This window comes from Pseudophryne corroboree, chromosome 9 (assembly GCF_028390025.1).
Source record: "Pseudophryne corroboree isolate aPseCor3 chromosome 9, aPseCor3.hap2, whole genome shotgun sequence".
NCBI classification, from domain to species: domain Eukaryota; kingdom Metazoa; phylum Chordata; class Amphibia; order Anura; family Myobatrachidae; genus Pseudophryne; species Pseudophryne corroboree.
In genome coordinates this window covers 357,287,404-357,303,304 of record NC_086452.1, presented here as the reverse complement: position 1 = coordinate 357,303,304, position 15,901 = coordinate 357,287,404, and positions in this window count along the sequence as shown.

The window sequence follows — 15,901 nt, the reverse complement described above, 5'->3', positions numbered from 1 at the left end:
TGGACTCACTAAATAAGTTAAAAAATGGATTAGATAAATTCCTAACTGATAGAAATATCCAAGGCTACAGCATCTAAGTGATTTATAATTTAAAATACAGGTTGAACTCGATGGACATCTTGTCTTTTTTCAACCTCACCAACTATGTAACTATGTAACTATGTAACTATGACACCCTGCTCCGCTGAAGCGCAACTCCATGAGAACCAGTGTGTACCCAGGGCCGTATTATCCATAAGGCTGGCTAGTGTGAAGCCTAGGGGCCCTGCAGGGACTAGGGGCCTGTCTGTGGATTTTTTTTTTTTTTTTTTTTGCTGAGGCCCTGTTACCTGTGTCCTACAGCTCTAATGGTTAAAGGCACTTTGCTCTCTGCGCTGTAGCAAGGCACACTCATAGTCAGCTGAGGATTGTTTTGAAACAATGGGGTTGGGAGAGCAGTGGATTAATAGTGCACTACCACTATTTTGAAAAAGAAAAGGAAGAATGATTGCACTGTGAGAAAAAAGGTCAACTGACTTTACTTCAACTGGGTATCGTCTGTATGAATACTGAAAGTGTAAATGATGGCATAAGCTTTGTTTTCCAAATGTCAGCTGTAGTGGGTAGAAAGAAGTGCCGGAGGGGGCCCGAAATATCTGAAAGCCTAGGGGCCTGGCCATTGGTTAATAAGGCCCTGGATGTACATGCTATATTTCAATAAACCAACACCACTGGTTAAGTAACTGGGCTGTTCATAGTTTGAGTCATCCCCTGGTGTGTGTAACACACCGGGATTGGCGGGTGTCTAGGTGGTTAGAGATAGGTATCACAGGTGTTCAGTGGCTAGGTGATGGACCCTTTCCCTGCAATGTTTTTCATGTAACTTGTTCAATGTAAGTGGTTCAGAGAGGCAGGACAGATTTATACGTAAACAGGAAGGTCATTTAACAGCAATCTCCGTGGAGAATGCTCAATGACTGCTGGATGGAACAAGATTAAGTGGTTCACACAATCAAGACATTCAAGAAAATTACATTCAAGAAGATTAAGTAACTTTGTGGCATTCAATAAAGACTAAGGGCCTAATTCAGCATGGGTCGCTGTTCAGAGAAATCGCAAATTGGGCGATTATCGAACAAATGCGCATGCGTAGTGTTCGCATTGCGCATGTGTGAGGAGTAATAGTGACAGAAATAGCGTACACATCGTAAATGCAATGTAGCTGCTGTTTGACTGACAGGAAGCCGGCGTTTCTGGGCAGAAACCTGATGGTTTCTGGGTGTGTAAAAAAAACCGCAGGCATGCCCAAGCGTTTTTGGGGAGTATCTCTGACGTCAGTGCAGACCACTTCCAGGCTGTCTCAGTCGCAGATTAGTGGCAGCCGCAGACATACTCACGTTTGCTCAGATGCCAAAGATTCTTTGATGTTCCGAGAATTGCGCATGCATCTGCGAGTGGATAGTGAGCTACGATGCATTTGCAATTTTGCAGGGGCGTTGTTTCTTCCTGTTGGGGTGGCGCCTTTCTACTCGCAGACAACTGCAATTTCTCAGAATAGTGATCCATGCTGAATTAGGCCCTAATTCAATTGACAGCTCACATTACACTCCCTGACTCAATGGGAGGAATGTAATAGGGTGTGAGAATCAGTAAGTGAGAGATGTTGTGAGAGTTCTCCTATTTTTTTAAAGTGGCAATCATTTACATGGCAAAACCAGGTTGATTTGCCATGTAAATGATTGCCACATTAACAAGAGAACTCTCACATAATCTCTCACTGTCTGATTCTCACACCCTATTACATTCCCCTCAGTGTGGTTTAGGCCTAACTCAAACAGTGGTTAATAATGATTCTGATTTATAATCAATCTAATCACAGTTTTGCAAGAATTAGTACACTTTTCAAGAAGACAATGAAGAAGAATATGACCACGAAAAAAATAATAATTTGAAAAACTGATTAAAGACAATGAGGCTTAGAAAAATACAATCTATATTTTCCTTCAGTATCCCTACACACATTCCTGTTCTTCACCGGCAATTAGAATAATGTTGGAGCTCATAAATCCTACAGTATTATAATGTTTCATTGGGGTCCTGAGGTTTAAACTGAACTTGTTACACAGTGTGTTAGGTACCTCCTTAAAGAAATATAAGTCCAGGAATCAAATACCAGACTCTCTGGGGTATATTTACTAAGCTCCCGATTTTGACCGAGATGCCGTTTTTTCTTCAAAGTGTCATCTCGGTAATTTACTAAGCAAAAATCACGGCAGTGATGAGGGCATTCGTAATATTTTGGAAGTCCTAGGAAAAAAAATCACGAATCAATACACCATCGGTCAAATACGCCTACAATTTGGTAGAAATCGGGAATTTACTAAAAAGTGCAAATCACAAACACTGCCGACAATAGCCAAACACTGCCGTGCTGAAATACAATTCGTGAAAAAGTGCTAAAAAAAAACCAGACCTGCTTTTTTTTACCGTGATTGGATAGGCATGCACGGATCCATGAGATCCGTGCATGTTTTTCAGTGGGAAGGGGTGGGAAATGTTTGAATTTGTTAAAAAAAAATGCGTGGGGTCCCCCCTCCTAAGTCAAACCAGCCTCGGGCTCTTTGAGCCGGTCCTGGTTGCAAAAATATGGGTAAAAAATTGACAGGGGTTCCCCCATATTTAAGCAACCAGCACCGGGCTCTGCGCCTGGTCCTGGTTCCAAAAATACGGGGGACAAAAAGCGTAGGGGTCCCCCGTATTTTTTAAACCAGCACCGGGCTCCACTAGCTGGACAGATAATGCCACAGCCGGGGGTCACTTTTATACAGCGCCCTGCGGCCGTGGCATTAAATACCCAACTAGTCACCCCTGGCCGGGGTACCCTGGAGGAGTGGGAACCCCTTAAATCAAGGGGTCCCCCCCTCCAGCCACCCAAGGGCCAGGGGTGAAGCCCGAGGCTGTCCCCCCCCATCCAAGGGCTGCGGATGGGGGGCTGATAGCCTTTGTTGAAAGTGTTGAATATTGTTTTTAGTAGCAGTACTACAAGTCCCAGCAAGCCTCCCCCGCAAGCTGGTACTTGGAGAACCACAAGTACCAGCATGCGTCGGAAAACCGGGCCCTCTGGTACCTGTAGTACTACTACTAAAAAAATACCCCAATAAAGACATAAGACACACACCTTGAAAGTATAACTTTAATACATACATCCACACCACCATATACACATACTTACCTTATGTTCACACGAGGGTCGGTCCTCTTCTCCATGTTGAATCCATGGTGTACCTGTTGAAAAAATTATACTCACAAAATCCAGGGTAGAAGGCTCTTCTGCTTGTAATCCATTTGTAATCCACGTACTTGTCAAAATAAAAAAACGGACACCCGACCTCGAACTGAAAGGGGCCCCATGTTTTCACATGGGACCCCTTTCCCCGAATGCCAGAAACCCCCTCTGACTTATGTCTAAAAGGGTTTCTTCAGCCAATCAGGGAGCGCCACGTTGTGGCACCCTCCTGATTGGCTGTGTGCTCCTGTACTGCATGACAGGCAGCACACGGCAGTGTTACAATGTAGCGCCTATGCGCTCCATTGTAACCAATGGTGGGAACTTTGTGGTCAGCGGTTGACCGAAAGTAACCTCACCGCTGACCACAAAGTTCCCACCATTGGTTACAATGAAGCGCATAGGCGCTTGTAACACTGCCGTGTGCCGCCTGTCAGACAGTACAGGAGCACACAGCCGATCAGGAGGGTGCCAGAACGTGGTGCTCCCTGATTGGCTGAAGAAACCCTCTTAGACATAAGTCAGAGGGGGTTTCTGGCATTCGGGGAAAGGGGTCCCATGTGACGGGAAAAGAAACCCTTATGAACATTTGACCATCCTTCGTCGACGTGAGTACGGTGTGCACCCTGTGGAACTGTTCTCTGCTTCCAGGAACTTTTCTTTCTTGAATACCCCCTTCCAAGACTATACATATTCCTCCATCATTTGGGACATTTGTCGTTGACAATACACTGTCTGGACATTCATATTATTCACGTATTTCTGTTACACTGTGATGGGTAGCGCGTATAGGTGGTAGTACCTTTTTTCTTGTCCAATTGCCCCCTCTACACACCCATCGCAGCAACCCAGAGGGCGCGGTAGGATTTTTTCCAATTTTGCATCCAAAAATAAAAAAACGCTTAACTTTAAATTCACAAGTATAAGTCGTAGATTAAGCAGAGAGACACACGGACAGATCACTAGCGTGACCAGCACCCCGATAATACTGTAACTAACAACTAATACGTAATATAGTGTTCACCTTAAAGTGCAATACCTATAACATGATAACACTCAAGAAATTTTAATGATACAGCAGTAAACTAGTAACAAGTGGGATCACCAAGGTTCAGAGCCTGACACTACGAAAGAGAGCCATGCCCAAACTCTCCATGGGCACTAACCTGAAACAACATTAATACGGATATATATGTGTCTCTAGGTAATAGTTCATTCACGCATGCACTGTCAGAGGCCCCTGTAGGGACTGTAAAATACAAGTCCCTTACATAAGGTACCATTGTGCCATGAATAGGCAGTGAGCAGTACATTGTGTGATACTTTGGGCCAACAGCCAAGATTGCCCCATGTTTCTGCCTAAGTCCCTTTTGACTCAGTTTCTGCATTTTGTCTTTTGTCTGTGAAACATATCTGAAAATACAGCTGAGAAACTGTCCTCTGATTCCAGATTCTCAGCCTGCAGCATACAATTGGAATAGTACTCGGCTTCTCAGTTCTTCTCCTCCATCTTGTATAGGAATTCACACAGTAGAATATTAGATTGATGCTGTAAAGTTGTGTAAACCCTTATTATCCCTCTTCTGACTTCACAGTCTGTAGAAGCTGGGCCACCTAAAGTTTGCAAATTGCCCAGGCTGTGCCAGCTAGGGTTCCTGAATGTTCCCTGACTTTCTTAACTGAAGGTCCCAATACTGTCAAGGCTGCTGCTTGCAGATGGATTTGAGACTTCGCAGCTGCTGCCACCACCGGAGGGTCCTGTGTCCACCCAGCTGCTGCTACCTGTAGTTTACAAGTCATCATTTGTGATTTCTAATTTGTGCCTAACCAGACTGTCTTACAAAATGATCTTCCTACTTTGCTGATAGTTCAGGTTTGCTGGGCACCCTTATTTCTTGGACACACTTAAAGTACATCTCCATTCAAACTGGATGTAACCTTGGTGTACCCACTTGGATTAAAAAAAAAAACACCTTGGTCCACTTCTAATTTTAAACTCTCCTATTCATGTGTAGTCTTTAATCTGTTAGGGATACTTGTTGGTTACTTCAACTGTTATGTGCACCTGTAGCTCTACTCTGGTCCTGGTCATTAAGCTAATTACTATTGTATGCTATATGTCAGCTTAAACTCCTGTATATTTTCCAGCATCCCGTAATCCTCCTGATCCTCCAGGTGTTCTAAACTTTTGGTTGTACTCCTTGTCTGTCTTTATGATACCTTGTGCTCCTGATAACTTTAGCATCCTACAGTATACGCCTCTTCTCTGTATACTTCTGGTATTCTGTACTCCTGGTTTCCTTCTCCTCCTGGAACCCTGAGTTGTTTAATTTCTATTGGTACAGTATCTTGCCTTGTCATGGACATTCCCCTGCACTCTAGACTCCAACCCTAAGGGGGAGATGTATCAAATCTTCTAAAGAGGGCCCGTGGAGAAGTTACAACCAATAAGCTTCTAGCTATCATCTATCAACCACATTCTGTAAAATGATAGTTAGTAGCTGATTAGTTGCTTTAGGCTATCTCCCCTTAAATGTTTTGTGAACATATTTTTAAACACTGTGCAAGCATCACAAATCAGAAAATGACACTTATACTCATTGTACCTTACTACTTTATACAGGTTACCAGAGACAGAGAATTCCTGTCTTTAGCTTAAACCACAAGGTTCTCAAACTCGGTCCTCAGGACCCCACACAGTGCATGTTTTGCAGGTCTCCTCACAGAGGGGTAGATTTATTAAAATGTCCCTAAGGTTCTTTATGTTCAGTGTGCCGTTTCACTGCATTTTCGCGGTGAAGCGGGTCCAGCTTTCGAGTAAATTTACTATCATTTGTCTATGCGTTATGGGAACACGTTATCTCACCCCTCCAGTGATAAGCGTCCTCCCATAACGAGTGTCCGCTTCGGCCGCAGTCGCTGCTTCCGCGCATGCGCCGTCCAGCAACTCCCAGCGTGCAGTTCGGGAGATAGGATGGCGCATGCGTGGATGGTAGGAACGAATGCGCTCCGCCTCCGCTGTGTGTGTGTGCGGCGTCTGTGAGGTGAGTTGTAGCGCAGGCTTCGGAAGGGTAGAGATCTCTCCACACTGTCCCCCTGGGTATGATTTTTGATCTGCATCTGGGCTTCACGCTGTGCCTTGGTTGTGTATGTTATGTGTTTGCTTGTGGGGGGGTTTTTGGGTAGAAATCTGCTCACAATGTTAAATGGCACAGGCTGTATATTCCTATAGCTCTTGCTAATTGTGTGTATATACATATATACATATATATATATACATACATATATATATATACATATATATACATATATATATACATATATATATATATATACACATATATATATATATATACATATATATATATATATATATATATACATATATATATATATATATATATATATACATATATATATATATACATATATATATATATATATATACATATATATATATATATATATACATATATATATATATATATGTATATATATGTATATATATATATATATATATATATATATAGGCACTCCCACCACTGGAGATATGGGCTCTGGTGCAGATGTGTTAGGTAGAGAGCAATAAATCAATCAGCGGCACTCGGGGTCTTGTTACAGCAAGCAAGTGTATTAAAGTTCACGGCATAGAAACCAACGTTTTGGGACAAACACGTCCCTTTGTCAAGGTGAATAACATTGTCAAAGGGACGTGTTTGTCCCAAAACTTTGGTTTCTATGCCGTGAAATTTAATACACTTGCTTGCTGTAACAAGACCCCGAGTGCCGCTGATTGATTTATTGCTCTCTCTCTCTCTCTCTCTATAATATATACATATATATCTATATATCTATAATATATACATATCTATATATATATATATATATATATATATATAAAATCTGGGACATGCAGTCAGGGGAGGCAGTGATTAGTTATTAAAATAATACAAAGAAGATATTTATGACACACATTCTGTGTCATAAGTATCTTCTTTATTTAATTCTATTTATTTTTACAGGTACCGGCCCTATTGGATTCTACATGGGCAAGTGGACGTGATCGGCGTGGGATGTAGGTAAGTAATCTCTCTCATTTTTCCAGGTACTCCTATTGGATTCTACTGGACAAGTGGAAGTGACCAGCGTGGGATGTAGGTAAGTATGTGTGAGTGTGTGTGATTTAATAAATTTTTACTGTCACGGTGTGTGAGTTGTGTTTTTATTTGGGTATTTTTGTTGTTGTAGAACTACAGGTACCAGCGGGCCCGTTATTTCCGCACATGCTGGTACTTGAGGTTCTCCAAGTACCAGCAAGCGGGGGAGGCTTGCTGGGCCTTGTAGTTCCACAACAAAAAACAATATTCTTTTTTTACACGCATGACTATCAGCCTGGCACCCACTGCCCAGGGGTGCTGGGGACAGCCTCGGGCTTCACCCCTGGCCCATGGGTGCCTGGAGGGGGGGAGACCCCTAGATTTAAGGGGTCCCCACTCCTCCAGGGAACCTCGGCTAGGGGTGACTAGTTGGGGGGGGTAATGCCACGGCCGCAGGGACCTACATAAATGTGTCCCCCGGCTGTGGCATTATGTCCCTGGCTAGTGGAGCCCGGTGCTGGTTTTAAAAATACGGGGGACCCATACATCTTTTGTCCCCCGTATTTTTGGAACCAGGACCGGTTTAAGAGCCCAGGGCTGGTTGTCTAAATACGGGGAACCCCAGTCCCAATTTTTTCCCCAGTATTTAAACAACCAGGACTGGCTCAAAGAGCCCGAGGCTGGTTATACTTAGGAGGGGGGACCTCACGCATTTTTTTTAAATCATTTTTTTAACCCATTCAGAACCTTATCCTTTAATTTTTATTTTCTATAAAAATTTACAATATATCACAAATATGATGAGCAGGCAGGTAGCGGGCATTGGCGGCATCGGACTGAGATGCAAATTAGTGGCGGAGGGCTGGGTCAGTTGATGGTGGCCGAGTGTGTAAGCCATTGGCGTTGGAAGCGTCCATAGACTCAGAGGTAGTAGCGGGCATTGGCTAAGGCGGAGGTAGGGGTCATCTGCATGATTCGGCGGACATTATGGCTGTAGTGCCTCACCAGCCACTGACCTCACCGCACACCACACACACATATGTGTGTGTTTGTGTACAGATATGTGTTTCTGTACATATGTGCGTGTGTGTGTGTATATACACACATAGATGTACACGTACCTGTATGTATCCATACACAGACATATATGTTTGTATATGTGTGTATGTATGTGTGTGTGTATATATATATATATATATATATATATGAAATTTTGTTTATTTTTTAAAAATGGCACTCACAACTGGTTTTTTCAATTGCAAAAGTGAACGTTTGGACATGAAAATTGTACATGAAAGCGGGTCAAAAGTCCGCCGTCGTGGGGGCGGGGCTTCTTCCTCAGCACTCACCAGCGCCATGTTTTTTCTCCACAGCACCGCTGAGAGGAAGCTCCCCAGCCTCTCCCCTGCAGTTACACGGTAGAAGAGGGTAAAAAGAGAGGGGGGGGGGCACATAATTAGGTTCAAAAATCAATATAAACAGCAGCTACTGGGTTAACATTAAGTTACTGTGTTATTCCTGGGTTAATAGCGCTGGGGTGTGTGCTGGCATACTCTCTCTCTGTCTCTCCAAAGGGCCTTATGGGGGAATTGTCTTCAGATGAGCATTCCCTGAGTGTGTGGTGTCGGTACGTGTGTGTCGACATGTCTGAGGTAAAAGGCTCTCCTAAGGAGGAGATGGAGCAAATGTGTGTGAGAGGGTATCTCCGTCGACAACGCCGACACCTGTTTGTATATGTGTAATTAAGTGCTAAGGTGAATTTATTGCACAAAAGATTAGAGAACAGACAGGGAATCTACCCATGTCTGTCCCTATGTCGCAGAGACCTTCAGAGTCTCTCAATGATCACTATCCAAATTAATAGACACTGATATCGACACGGAGTCTGACTCCAGTGTCGACTATGATAATGCAAAGTTACAGCCAAAATGGCTGAAAAGTATTCAATATATTATTATTGTAATAAAAGATGATTTGCATATCACTGATGACTCATCTGTCCCTGACACAAGGGTACACATGTTTAAGGGGAAGAAAGCTGAGGTAAATTTCCCTCCTCTCATGATGAAAAAGAGCGGGAATCTCCAGACAAGAGACTGCAGCTTCCCACAAAAAATTCTCAGGGAGTATCCTTTCCCCACTAGGGCCAGGATACGATGGGAATCTTCCCCTAGGGTGTCACGTTTGCCCAAAAGGTAGCCCTGACGTAACAGCTATCCTCAGGGTTCCTGCAGAAAGCGTGCACATTCTGGTACACTACTCAGACCGGCGATTGTGTCGGCATGGGTTTATAGCGATGTGGCAGCGTGGACAGGTACCTTATCAGCAGGGCTTGAGACCCTAGTATGTATATATAGAGATATATATATTAAAGATGCTGTCTAAAGATATATATATATATATATATATATATATATATAAAAAACAGGCCCAAAGAGACATGAGTCTACTGGGTCCTAGAGTCAAAGCTATGTCGATTTCTGCTTGACGTGTCCTGTAGAATATGCAATGGACAGATGATGCCGACTTAAGAGGCATATGTAAGGCTGAGGATTGTGTGGAAAAGGGTTCTCGGACCTGGTCTCCACAGCTATAGCTGGTAATTCTGTTATTTTGCCTAATATTCCTGCACAGCCTAGGAAAGCACGACATTATCGATTGCATCCTTTCAAACAAAGAATCAAGAAAGTCCGAGGTGCGTCCTTTATTGCCAGAGGCAGGGGCAGAGGAAAGAAGCTGCACAACACAGCTAGTTCCCAGGAACAGACGTCCTCCCCGGCCTCTACAAAATCCACCGAATGTCGCTGTGGCTCCACAGGCGGAGCTAGGCCCGTGGGGGCACGCCTTCGTAAGTTCAGCCACAAGTGGGTTCACTCCCTGCTAGATCCCTGGGCAATAGATATTGTGTCTCAGGGATACAAGCGGACTTTGAGGAGATGCCCCCTCACCGACGGCCCTGCCGGCTTCCCCCCACGAGAGGGAAACAGTGTTAACTGCAATTCACAAATTGTATCTTCAACAGGTGGTGGTCAAGGTTCCCCTCCTTCAACAAGGAGGGGGTTATTATTCGACTATGTTGTAGTCCCGAAACCGGACGGTTCAGTCAGACCCATATTGAATTTAAAATCCCTGAACATATACCTGAAAAGGTTCAAGTTCAAGATGGAATTGCGAAGAGTGGTCATTGCAAGCCTGAAAGGGGGATATTTTATGGTGACTCGGGACATAAAGGATGCATACCTTCATGTCCCCATTTATCCACCTCATCAGGCGTACCTCAGAATTGCGGTACGGGATTGTCATTACCAATTTCAGACGTTGCCGTTTGGTCTCTCCACGGCCCCAAGAATATTCATCAAGGTTAGTGCGGAAATTATGGTGCTCCTGCGGAAGCAAGGTGTCACTATTATCCCGTACTTGGACGATCTCCTCACAAAAGCGAGATCAAGAGTGCAGTTGCTGAACAGCGTATCACTTTCTCTGGAAGTGTAACGGCAACACGGCTGGATTCTATATATTCCAAAGTCGCAGTTGGTTCCTACAGCTCATCTGCCTCTCCTAGGCATGATCCTAGACACAGACCAGAAAAGGGTTTATCTCCCGATAGAGAGAGCTCAGGAGCTCATGACACGGGTCAGGAATCTATTAAAACCAAAACAGGTGTCAGTGCATCACTGCACTCGAGTCCTGAGAAGGATGGTGGCATCAGAGGAGGCCATTCCCTTCGGCAGGTTCCATGCGAGGACCTTCCAATGGGATTTACTGGACAAGTGATCCGGATCGCATCTGCAGATGCATCGGTTAATCTCCCTATCCCTCAGGGCCAGGGTGTCTCTCCTGTGGTGGCTGCAGAGTGCTCACCTTCTCGAAGGTTGCAGATTCGGCATTCAGAACTGGGTCCTGGTGACCACGGATGCAAGCCTCCGAGGGTTGGGGGCAGTCACACAGGGAAGAAATTTCCAAGGGCTGTGGTCAAGTCAGGAGACTTGCCTTCACATCAACATCCTGGAACTAAGGGCCATATACAACGCCCTACGTCAAGCGGAGTCCCTGCTTCGCAACCAACCGGTTCTGATTCAGTCAGACAACATCACTGCAGTGGCTCAGGGAAACCGCCAAGGCGGCAGAAGGAGCAGGGTGGCGATGGTAGAAGCCACCAGAATTCTTCGCTGGGCGGAGAATCACGTAAGCGCACTGTCAGCAGTGTTCATTCTGGGAGTGGACAACTGGGAAGCAGACTTCCTCGGCAGGCACGACCTCCACCCGGGAGAGTGGGGACTTCATCAAGAAGTCTTCACGCAGATTGCAAGTCGGTGGGAACTGCCACAGGTGGACATGATGGCATCCCGCCTCAACAAAAAGCTGCAGAGATATTGCGCCAGGTCAAGAGACCCTCAGGCAATAGCTGTGGATGCACTGGTGACACCATGGGTGTTCCAGTCGGTCTATGTATTTCCTCCTCTTCCTCTCATCCCCGAGGTGCTGAGAATCATAAGAAAAAGAGTAGTGAGAACAATACTCATTGTTCCGGATTGGCCAAGAAGGACTTGGTATCCAGATCTGCAAGAAATGCTCACAGAGGACCCGTGGCCTCAGCCTCTAAGACAGGACTTGTGCAACAGGGGCCCTGTCTGTTCCAAGACTTACCGCGGCTGCGTTTGACGGCATGGCGGTTGAACGCCGGATCCTTGCAGAAAAAGGCTGAGGTCATTCCTACGCTGATAGAGGCTAGGAAGGATGTGACGGCTCAACATTATCACCATATATGGCGAAAATATGTGGCTTGGTGGGAGGCCAGGAATGCCCCTATGGAGGAATTCCAGCTGGCCTGTTTCCTTCACTTCCTACAGTCGGGAGTGACTTTGGACCTTCAATTGGGTTCCATCAAGGTTCAGATTTCGGCCTTATCCATTTTCTTTCAAAAAGAACTGGCTTCTCTGCCTGAAGTTCAGACGTTTGTAAAGGGAGTGCTGCATATTTTGCCCCCTTTTGTGCCTCCAGTGGCACCTTGGGGATCTTAACGTGGTGTTGAGTTTCCTGAAATCACACTGGTTTGAACCACTCAGAAAGGTGGAAGTAAAATATCTCACGTGGAAGGTGGTCATGCTATTAGCCTTGGCTTCGGCTAGGCGTGGGTCAGAATTGGCGGTTTTGTCAAATAAAAGACCTTATCTGTTTTTCCATGCGGATAGAGCAGAATTGCGGACCCGCCCACAATTTCTGCTGAAAGTGGTTTCATCCTTTCATATAAACCAACCTATTGTGGTGCCTGTGGCTACTACTGACTTGGAGGATTCCGAGTCACTGGATGTGGTCAGGGCTTAGCCAGAACGGCTAAGGTCAGGAAAACAGAATCTTTGTTTATCCTGTATGCTTCCAACAAGCTTGGGGCGCCTGTTTCAAAGCAAACTATTGCTCGCTGGATCTGTAACACGATTCAGCAGGCTCATTCTGCGGCTGGGTTGCCGCTGCCTAAATCAGTTAAGGGCCATTCCACAAGGAAGGTGGGCTCTTCTTGGGCGGCTGCCCGAGGGGTCTTGGCATTACAGCTTTGCCGAGCGGCTACTTGGTCAGGTTCAAACACCTTTGCAAAGTTCTACAAGTTTGATACCCTGGCTGAGGAGGACCTTGTGTTTTCTCATTCGGTGCTGCAGAGTCATCCGCACTCTCCAGCCCGTTTGGGAGCTTTGGTATAATCCCCATGGTCCTTACGGAGTCCCCAGCATCCACTAGGATGTTAGAGAAAATAAGATTTTACTTACCGGTAAATCTATGTCTCGTAGTCCGTAGTGAATGCTGGGCGCCCGTCCCAAGTGCGGACTTCTTCTGCAATGCTTGTATATATTGCTTAAATAAGGGTTATGTTATAGTTGCATCAGGGTTTATCTGATGCTCTATAATTGTTCTTACTGTTAACTGGGTAAAGTTATCACAAGTTATACGGTGTGATTGGTGTGGCTGGTATGAGTCTTACCCTGGATTCCCTAAATTCTTTCCTTGTACTGTCAGCTCTTCCGGGCACAGTTTTGCTAACTGAGGTCATAGAGGGAGGAGTCAGAGCACACCAGAATCTAAATTCTTTCTTAAAGTGCCCATGTCTCCTGCTGAGCCCGTCTATTCCCCATGGTCCTTACGGAGTCCCCCGCATCCACTACGGACTACGAGAAATAGATTTTCCGGTAAGTAAATTCTTTTTTTTTTTTTTTTATTAAATATATTGCGGTTATCCAAACACCTAATCGTGCTATTTAACCTCACTCACTGTTTTGAAAGATAGGTTTGCCTCACGATGTATCTACGTGTGCAATATCCAAAACAGTATTTGTAAATTTGTTTTTATTGAAAACCCTAGGTATCTTTATTGATTAATGTGTACACTGGTATGAGGTCAGCTTTGATTTGTTAGTCCACAATTGTTCTGTACCGCTCACCTATGTAGTATGCTGTTTTTTTATTTTTATTTTTTTTAATACATTATAGGCATAATGTCTGGTGAATGCTCATCTGTTCAAAATGAAGAAGAAAGTGTTGGCATGTTTCATCAGCTTGATACCTCGGATAAACCTCAGACGCTCCAAAAGAAAAAAACAAAGAGAAATTCTGAGGAGCGTCTGCGCTCCCACAAATTCACCACTGAAGAAAATGAGACCCTCATCGATGGAGTATTGAGAAATTATGATAAATTATTTGGACGACCTGGAGGCCTAAATTATTCCGTCGAGTGTAAGGAGGCAATTTGGCGTGACATAGCAAAAAATGTTAGCTCCCTTGGCACCTGTATACGCACGGCGATTGTGTGTCGCAAGAGATACCACGATTGCAAAAGTACAGTTAAAAAGAAAATGGCTGAGGAGAAAAACTATGTAAGTGGTACTGGTGGTGGACCTGCCAAAATTTTTGACTACCTACATTGGGAGCAAAGACTACAGGGAATCATTAAATTAGCCTCTGTAGTTGGAGTTCCAGGTGGATTGGACACGGGGAAGAATACAACAATATCTGGTGAGTTGTTGGTTTTTATTCTTTTTTTTTTTTTTTTTATATGTAATTGGGATTTACATTAAAAGCAGGTGGTGTTAAAATTACCTGGCTTTGCTGACAATCGTAACACAGTGGTCTGAATGCGTATTTACAATTATTTTTGAGTGCACCAATGTGTTTTCGCCCAGGTATTTAGCAGGTATTTTTGGATGCATATCCATTTGTCTGTTATTTTATTATGTCTATTTTTGGTGGTCTGTATTTTGCCCATGTGTTAGTATTTTTTTTATTTGCAATATTTTTTTTCTGGAAAATTCATGCATATATGGGTACTCCAGCCCTATACAATGTTGTTTTGGGTTATACTAGTGTGTGTGTATATAGATGTGATTTCACTGTCTCTATTTGTTGTGCCTGCCTGGTGTTTTTTTGTAACTTTGTGTTCAATTCTAACTTTAGGAGGATAATCCTTAATAAACCCTTCTCTGACACTAAATGCATCTATGTCATCATTGGATGACAACAGTATTTAGGTTAGTATGCTAGTTTTGAGATTGTGTTAATTTAAGCGTCTGATTTGTTCTTGGTTTTCTCAATTGACACAGATCAAATCCAGATGGCCTATAGTAAAGAAGGCAATGGTGGTATCTCCAAAAAAACAAAAAACAAAGAAAAAGGTTAGTATCGTAACTTTATGTTTTCATTTTTCACTATCTATTAATCTTCCATGTTTGGTGTAGGAAGGGTATGGGTCATTAGGTTGACAACACTTTGGTAGACATGAGTGTCAACCTAAGTGCTGAGGACAGCTCTGCAAACTATCCATGGTTTAGAAGGACTTTGCTGGGCTAATGGCAAATACATTAGTTGCCCTGCACTGTGGTGGAGGGTGCAATGGTCACTTGTTTACCACGTTAACATACTTTTTTTTTTTTACTTATCCAAGTGCTGTGATATGCAATTGTATTTACGTCCTTTTTTTTACCCCCCTCTGTGTTTATTTGGTATGTGTGTTATATTCTGGTATGACCCAAGGTACCTATAGATGTGTAGGGTGGACAGTTTAGCATGGCAGGGTAACAGTGCAAATGCAGCATGAATGTTTGTTTTTTTATCTTTAGATGGTATGCTTGTAGCTGTATTATACTAAGTTTGTGGCCATTAACAGTCATGTCTGCTTTGGATCCCATCAATATTGGCACAGATGTTGTAGAAGCTCTTTGTGAAAGTTACATACCGTATATACTTGAGTATAAGTCGACTCGAATATAAACCGAGGGTGGGAAATGCAGCTCTAGCCGTACACAGCCCTCATACCAGATATGCCCCCACAGTGCCAGATATGCCCCCACGGTCCTAGATATGCCCTCATACTGCAAGATCTGACCCCTCAGTGCCACATATGTCCCCCCCCCCCTCAAGTGCCAAATATGCTCCTCCAGTGCCAGGTACAAATTACCCTCCCGTGCTCCCCCACTGTTTTGTGAAGGAGGGACACGGAGGGCACAGCGCGCACCTCTTCTGTGACTCCTTATGCCGCATGTGCCATTTTTATTTT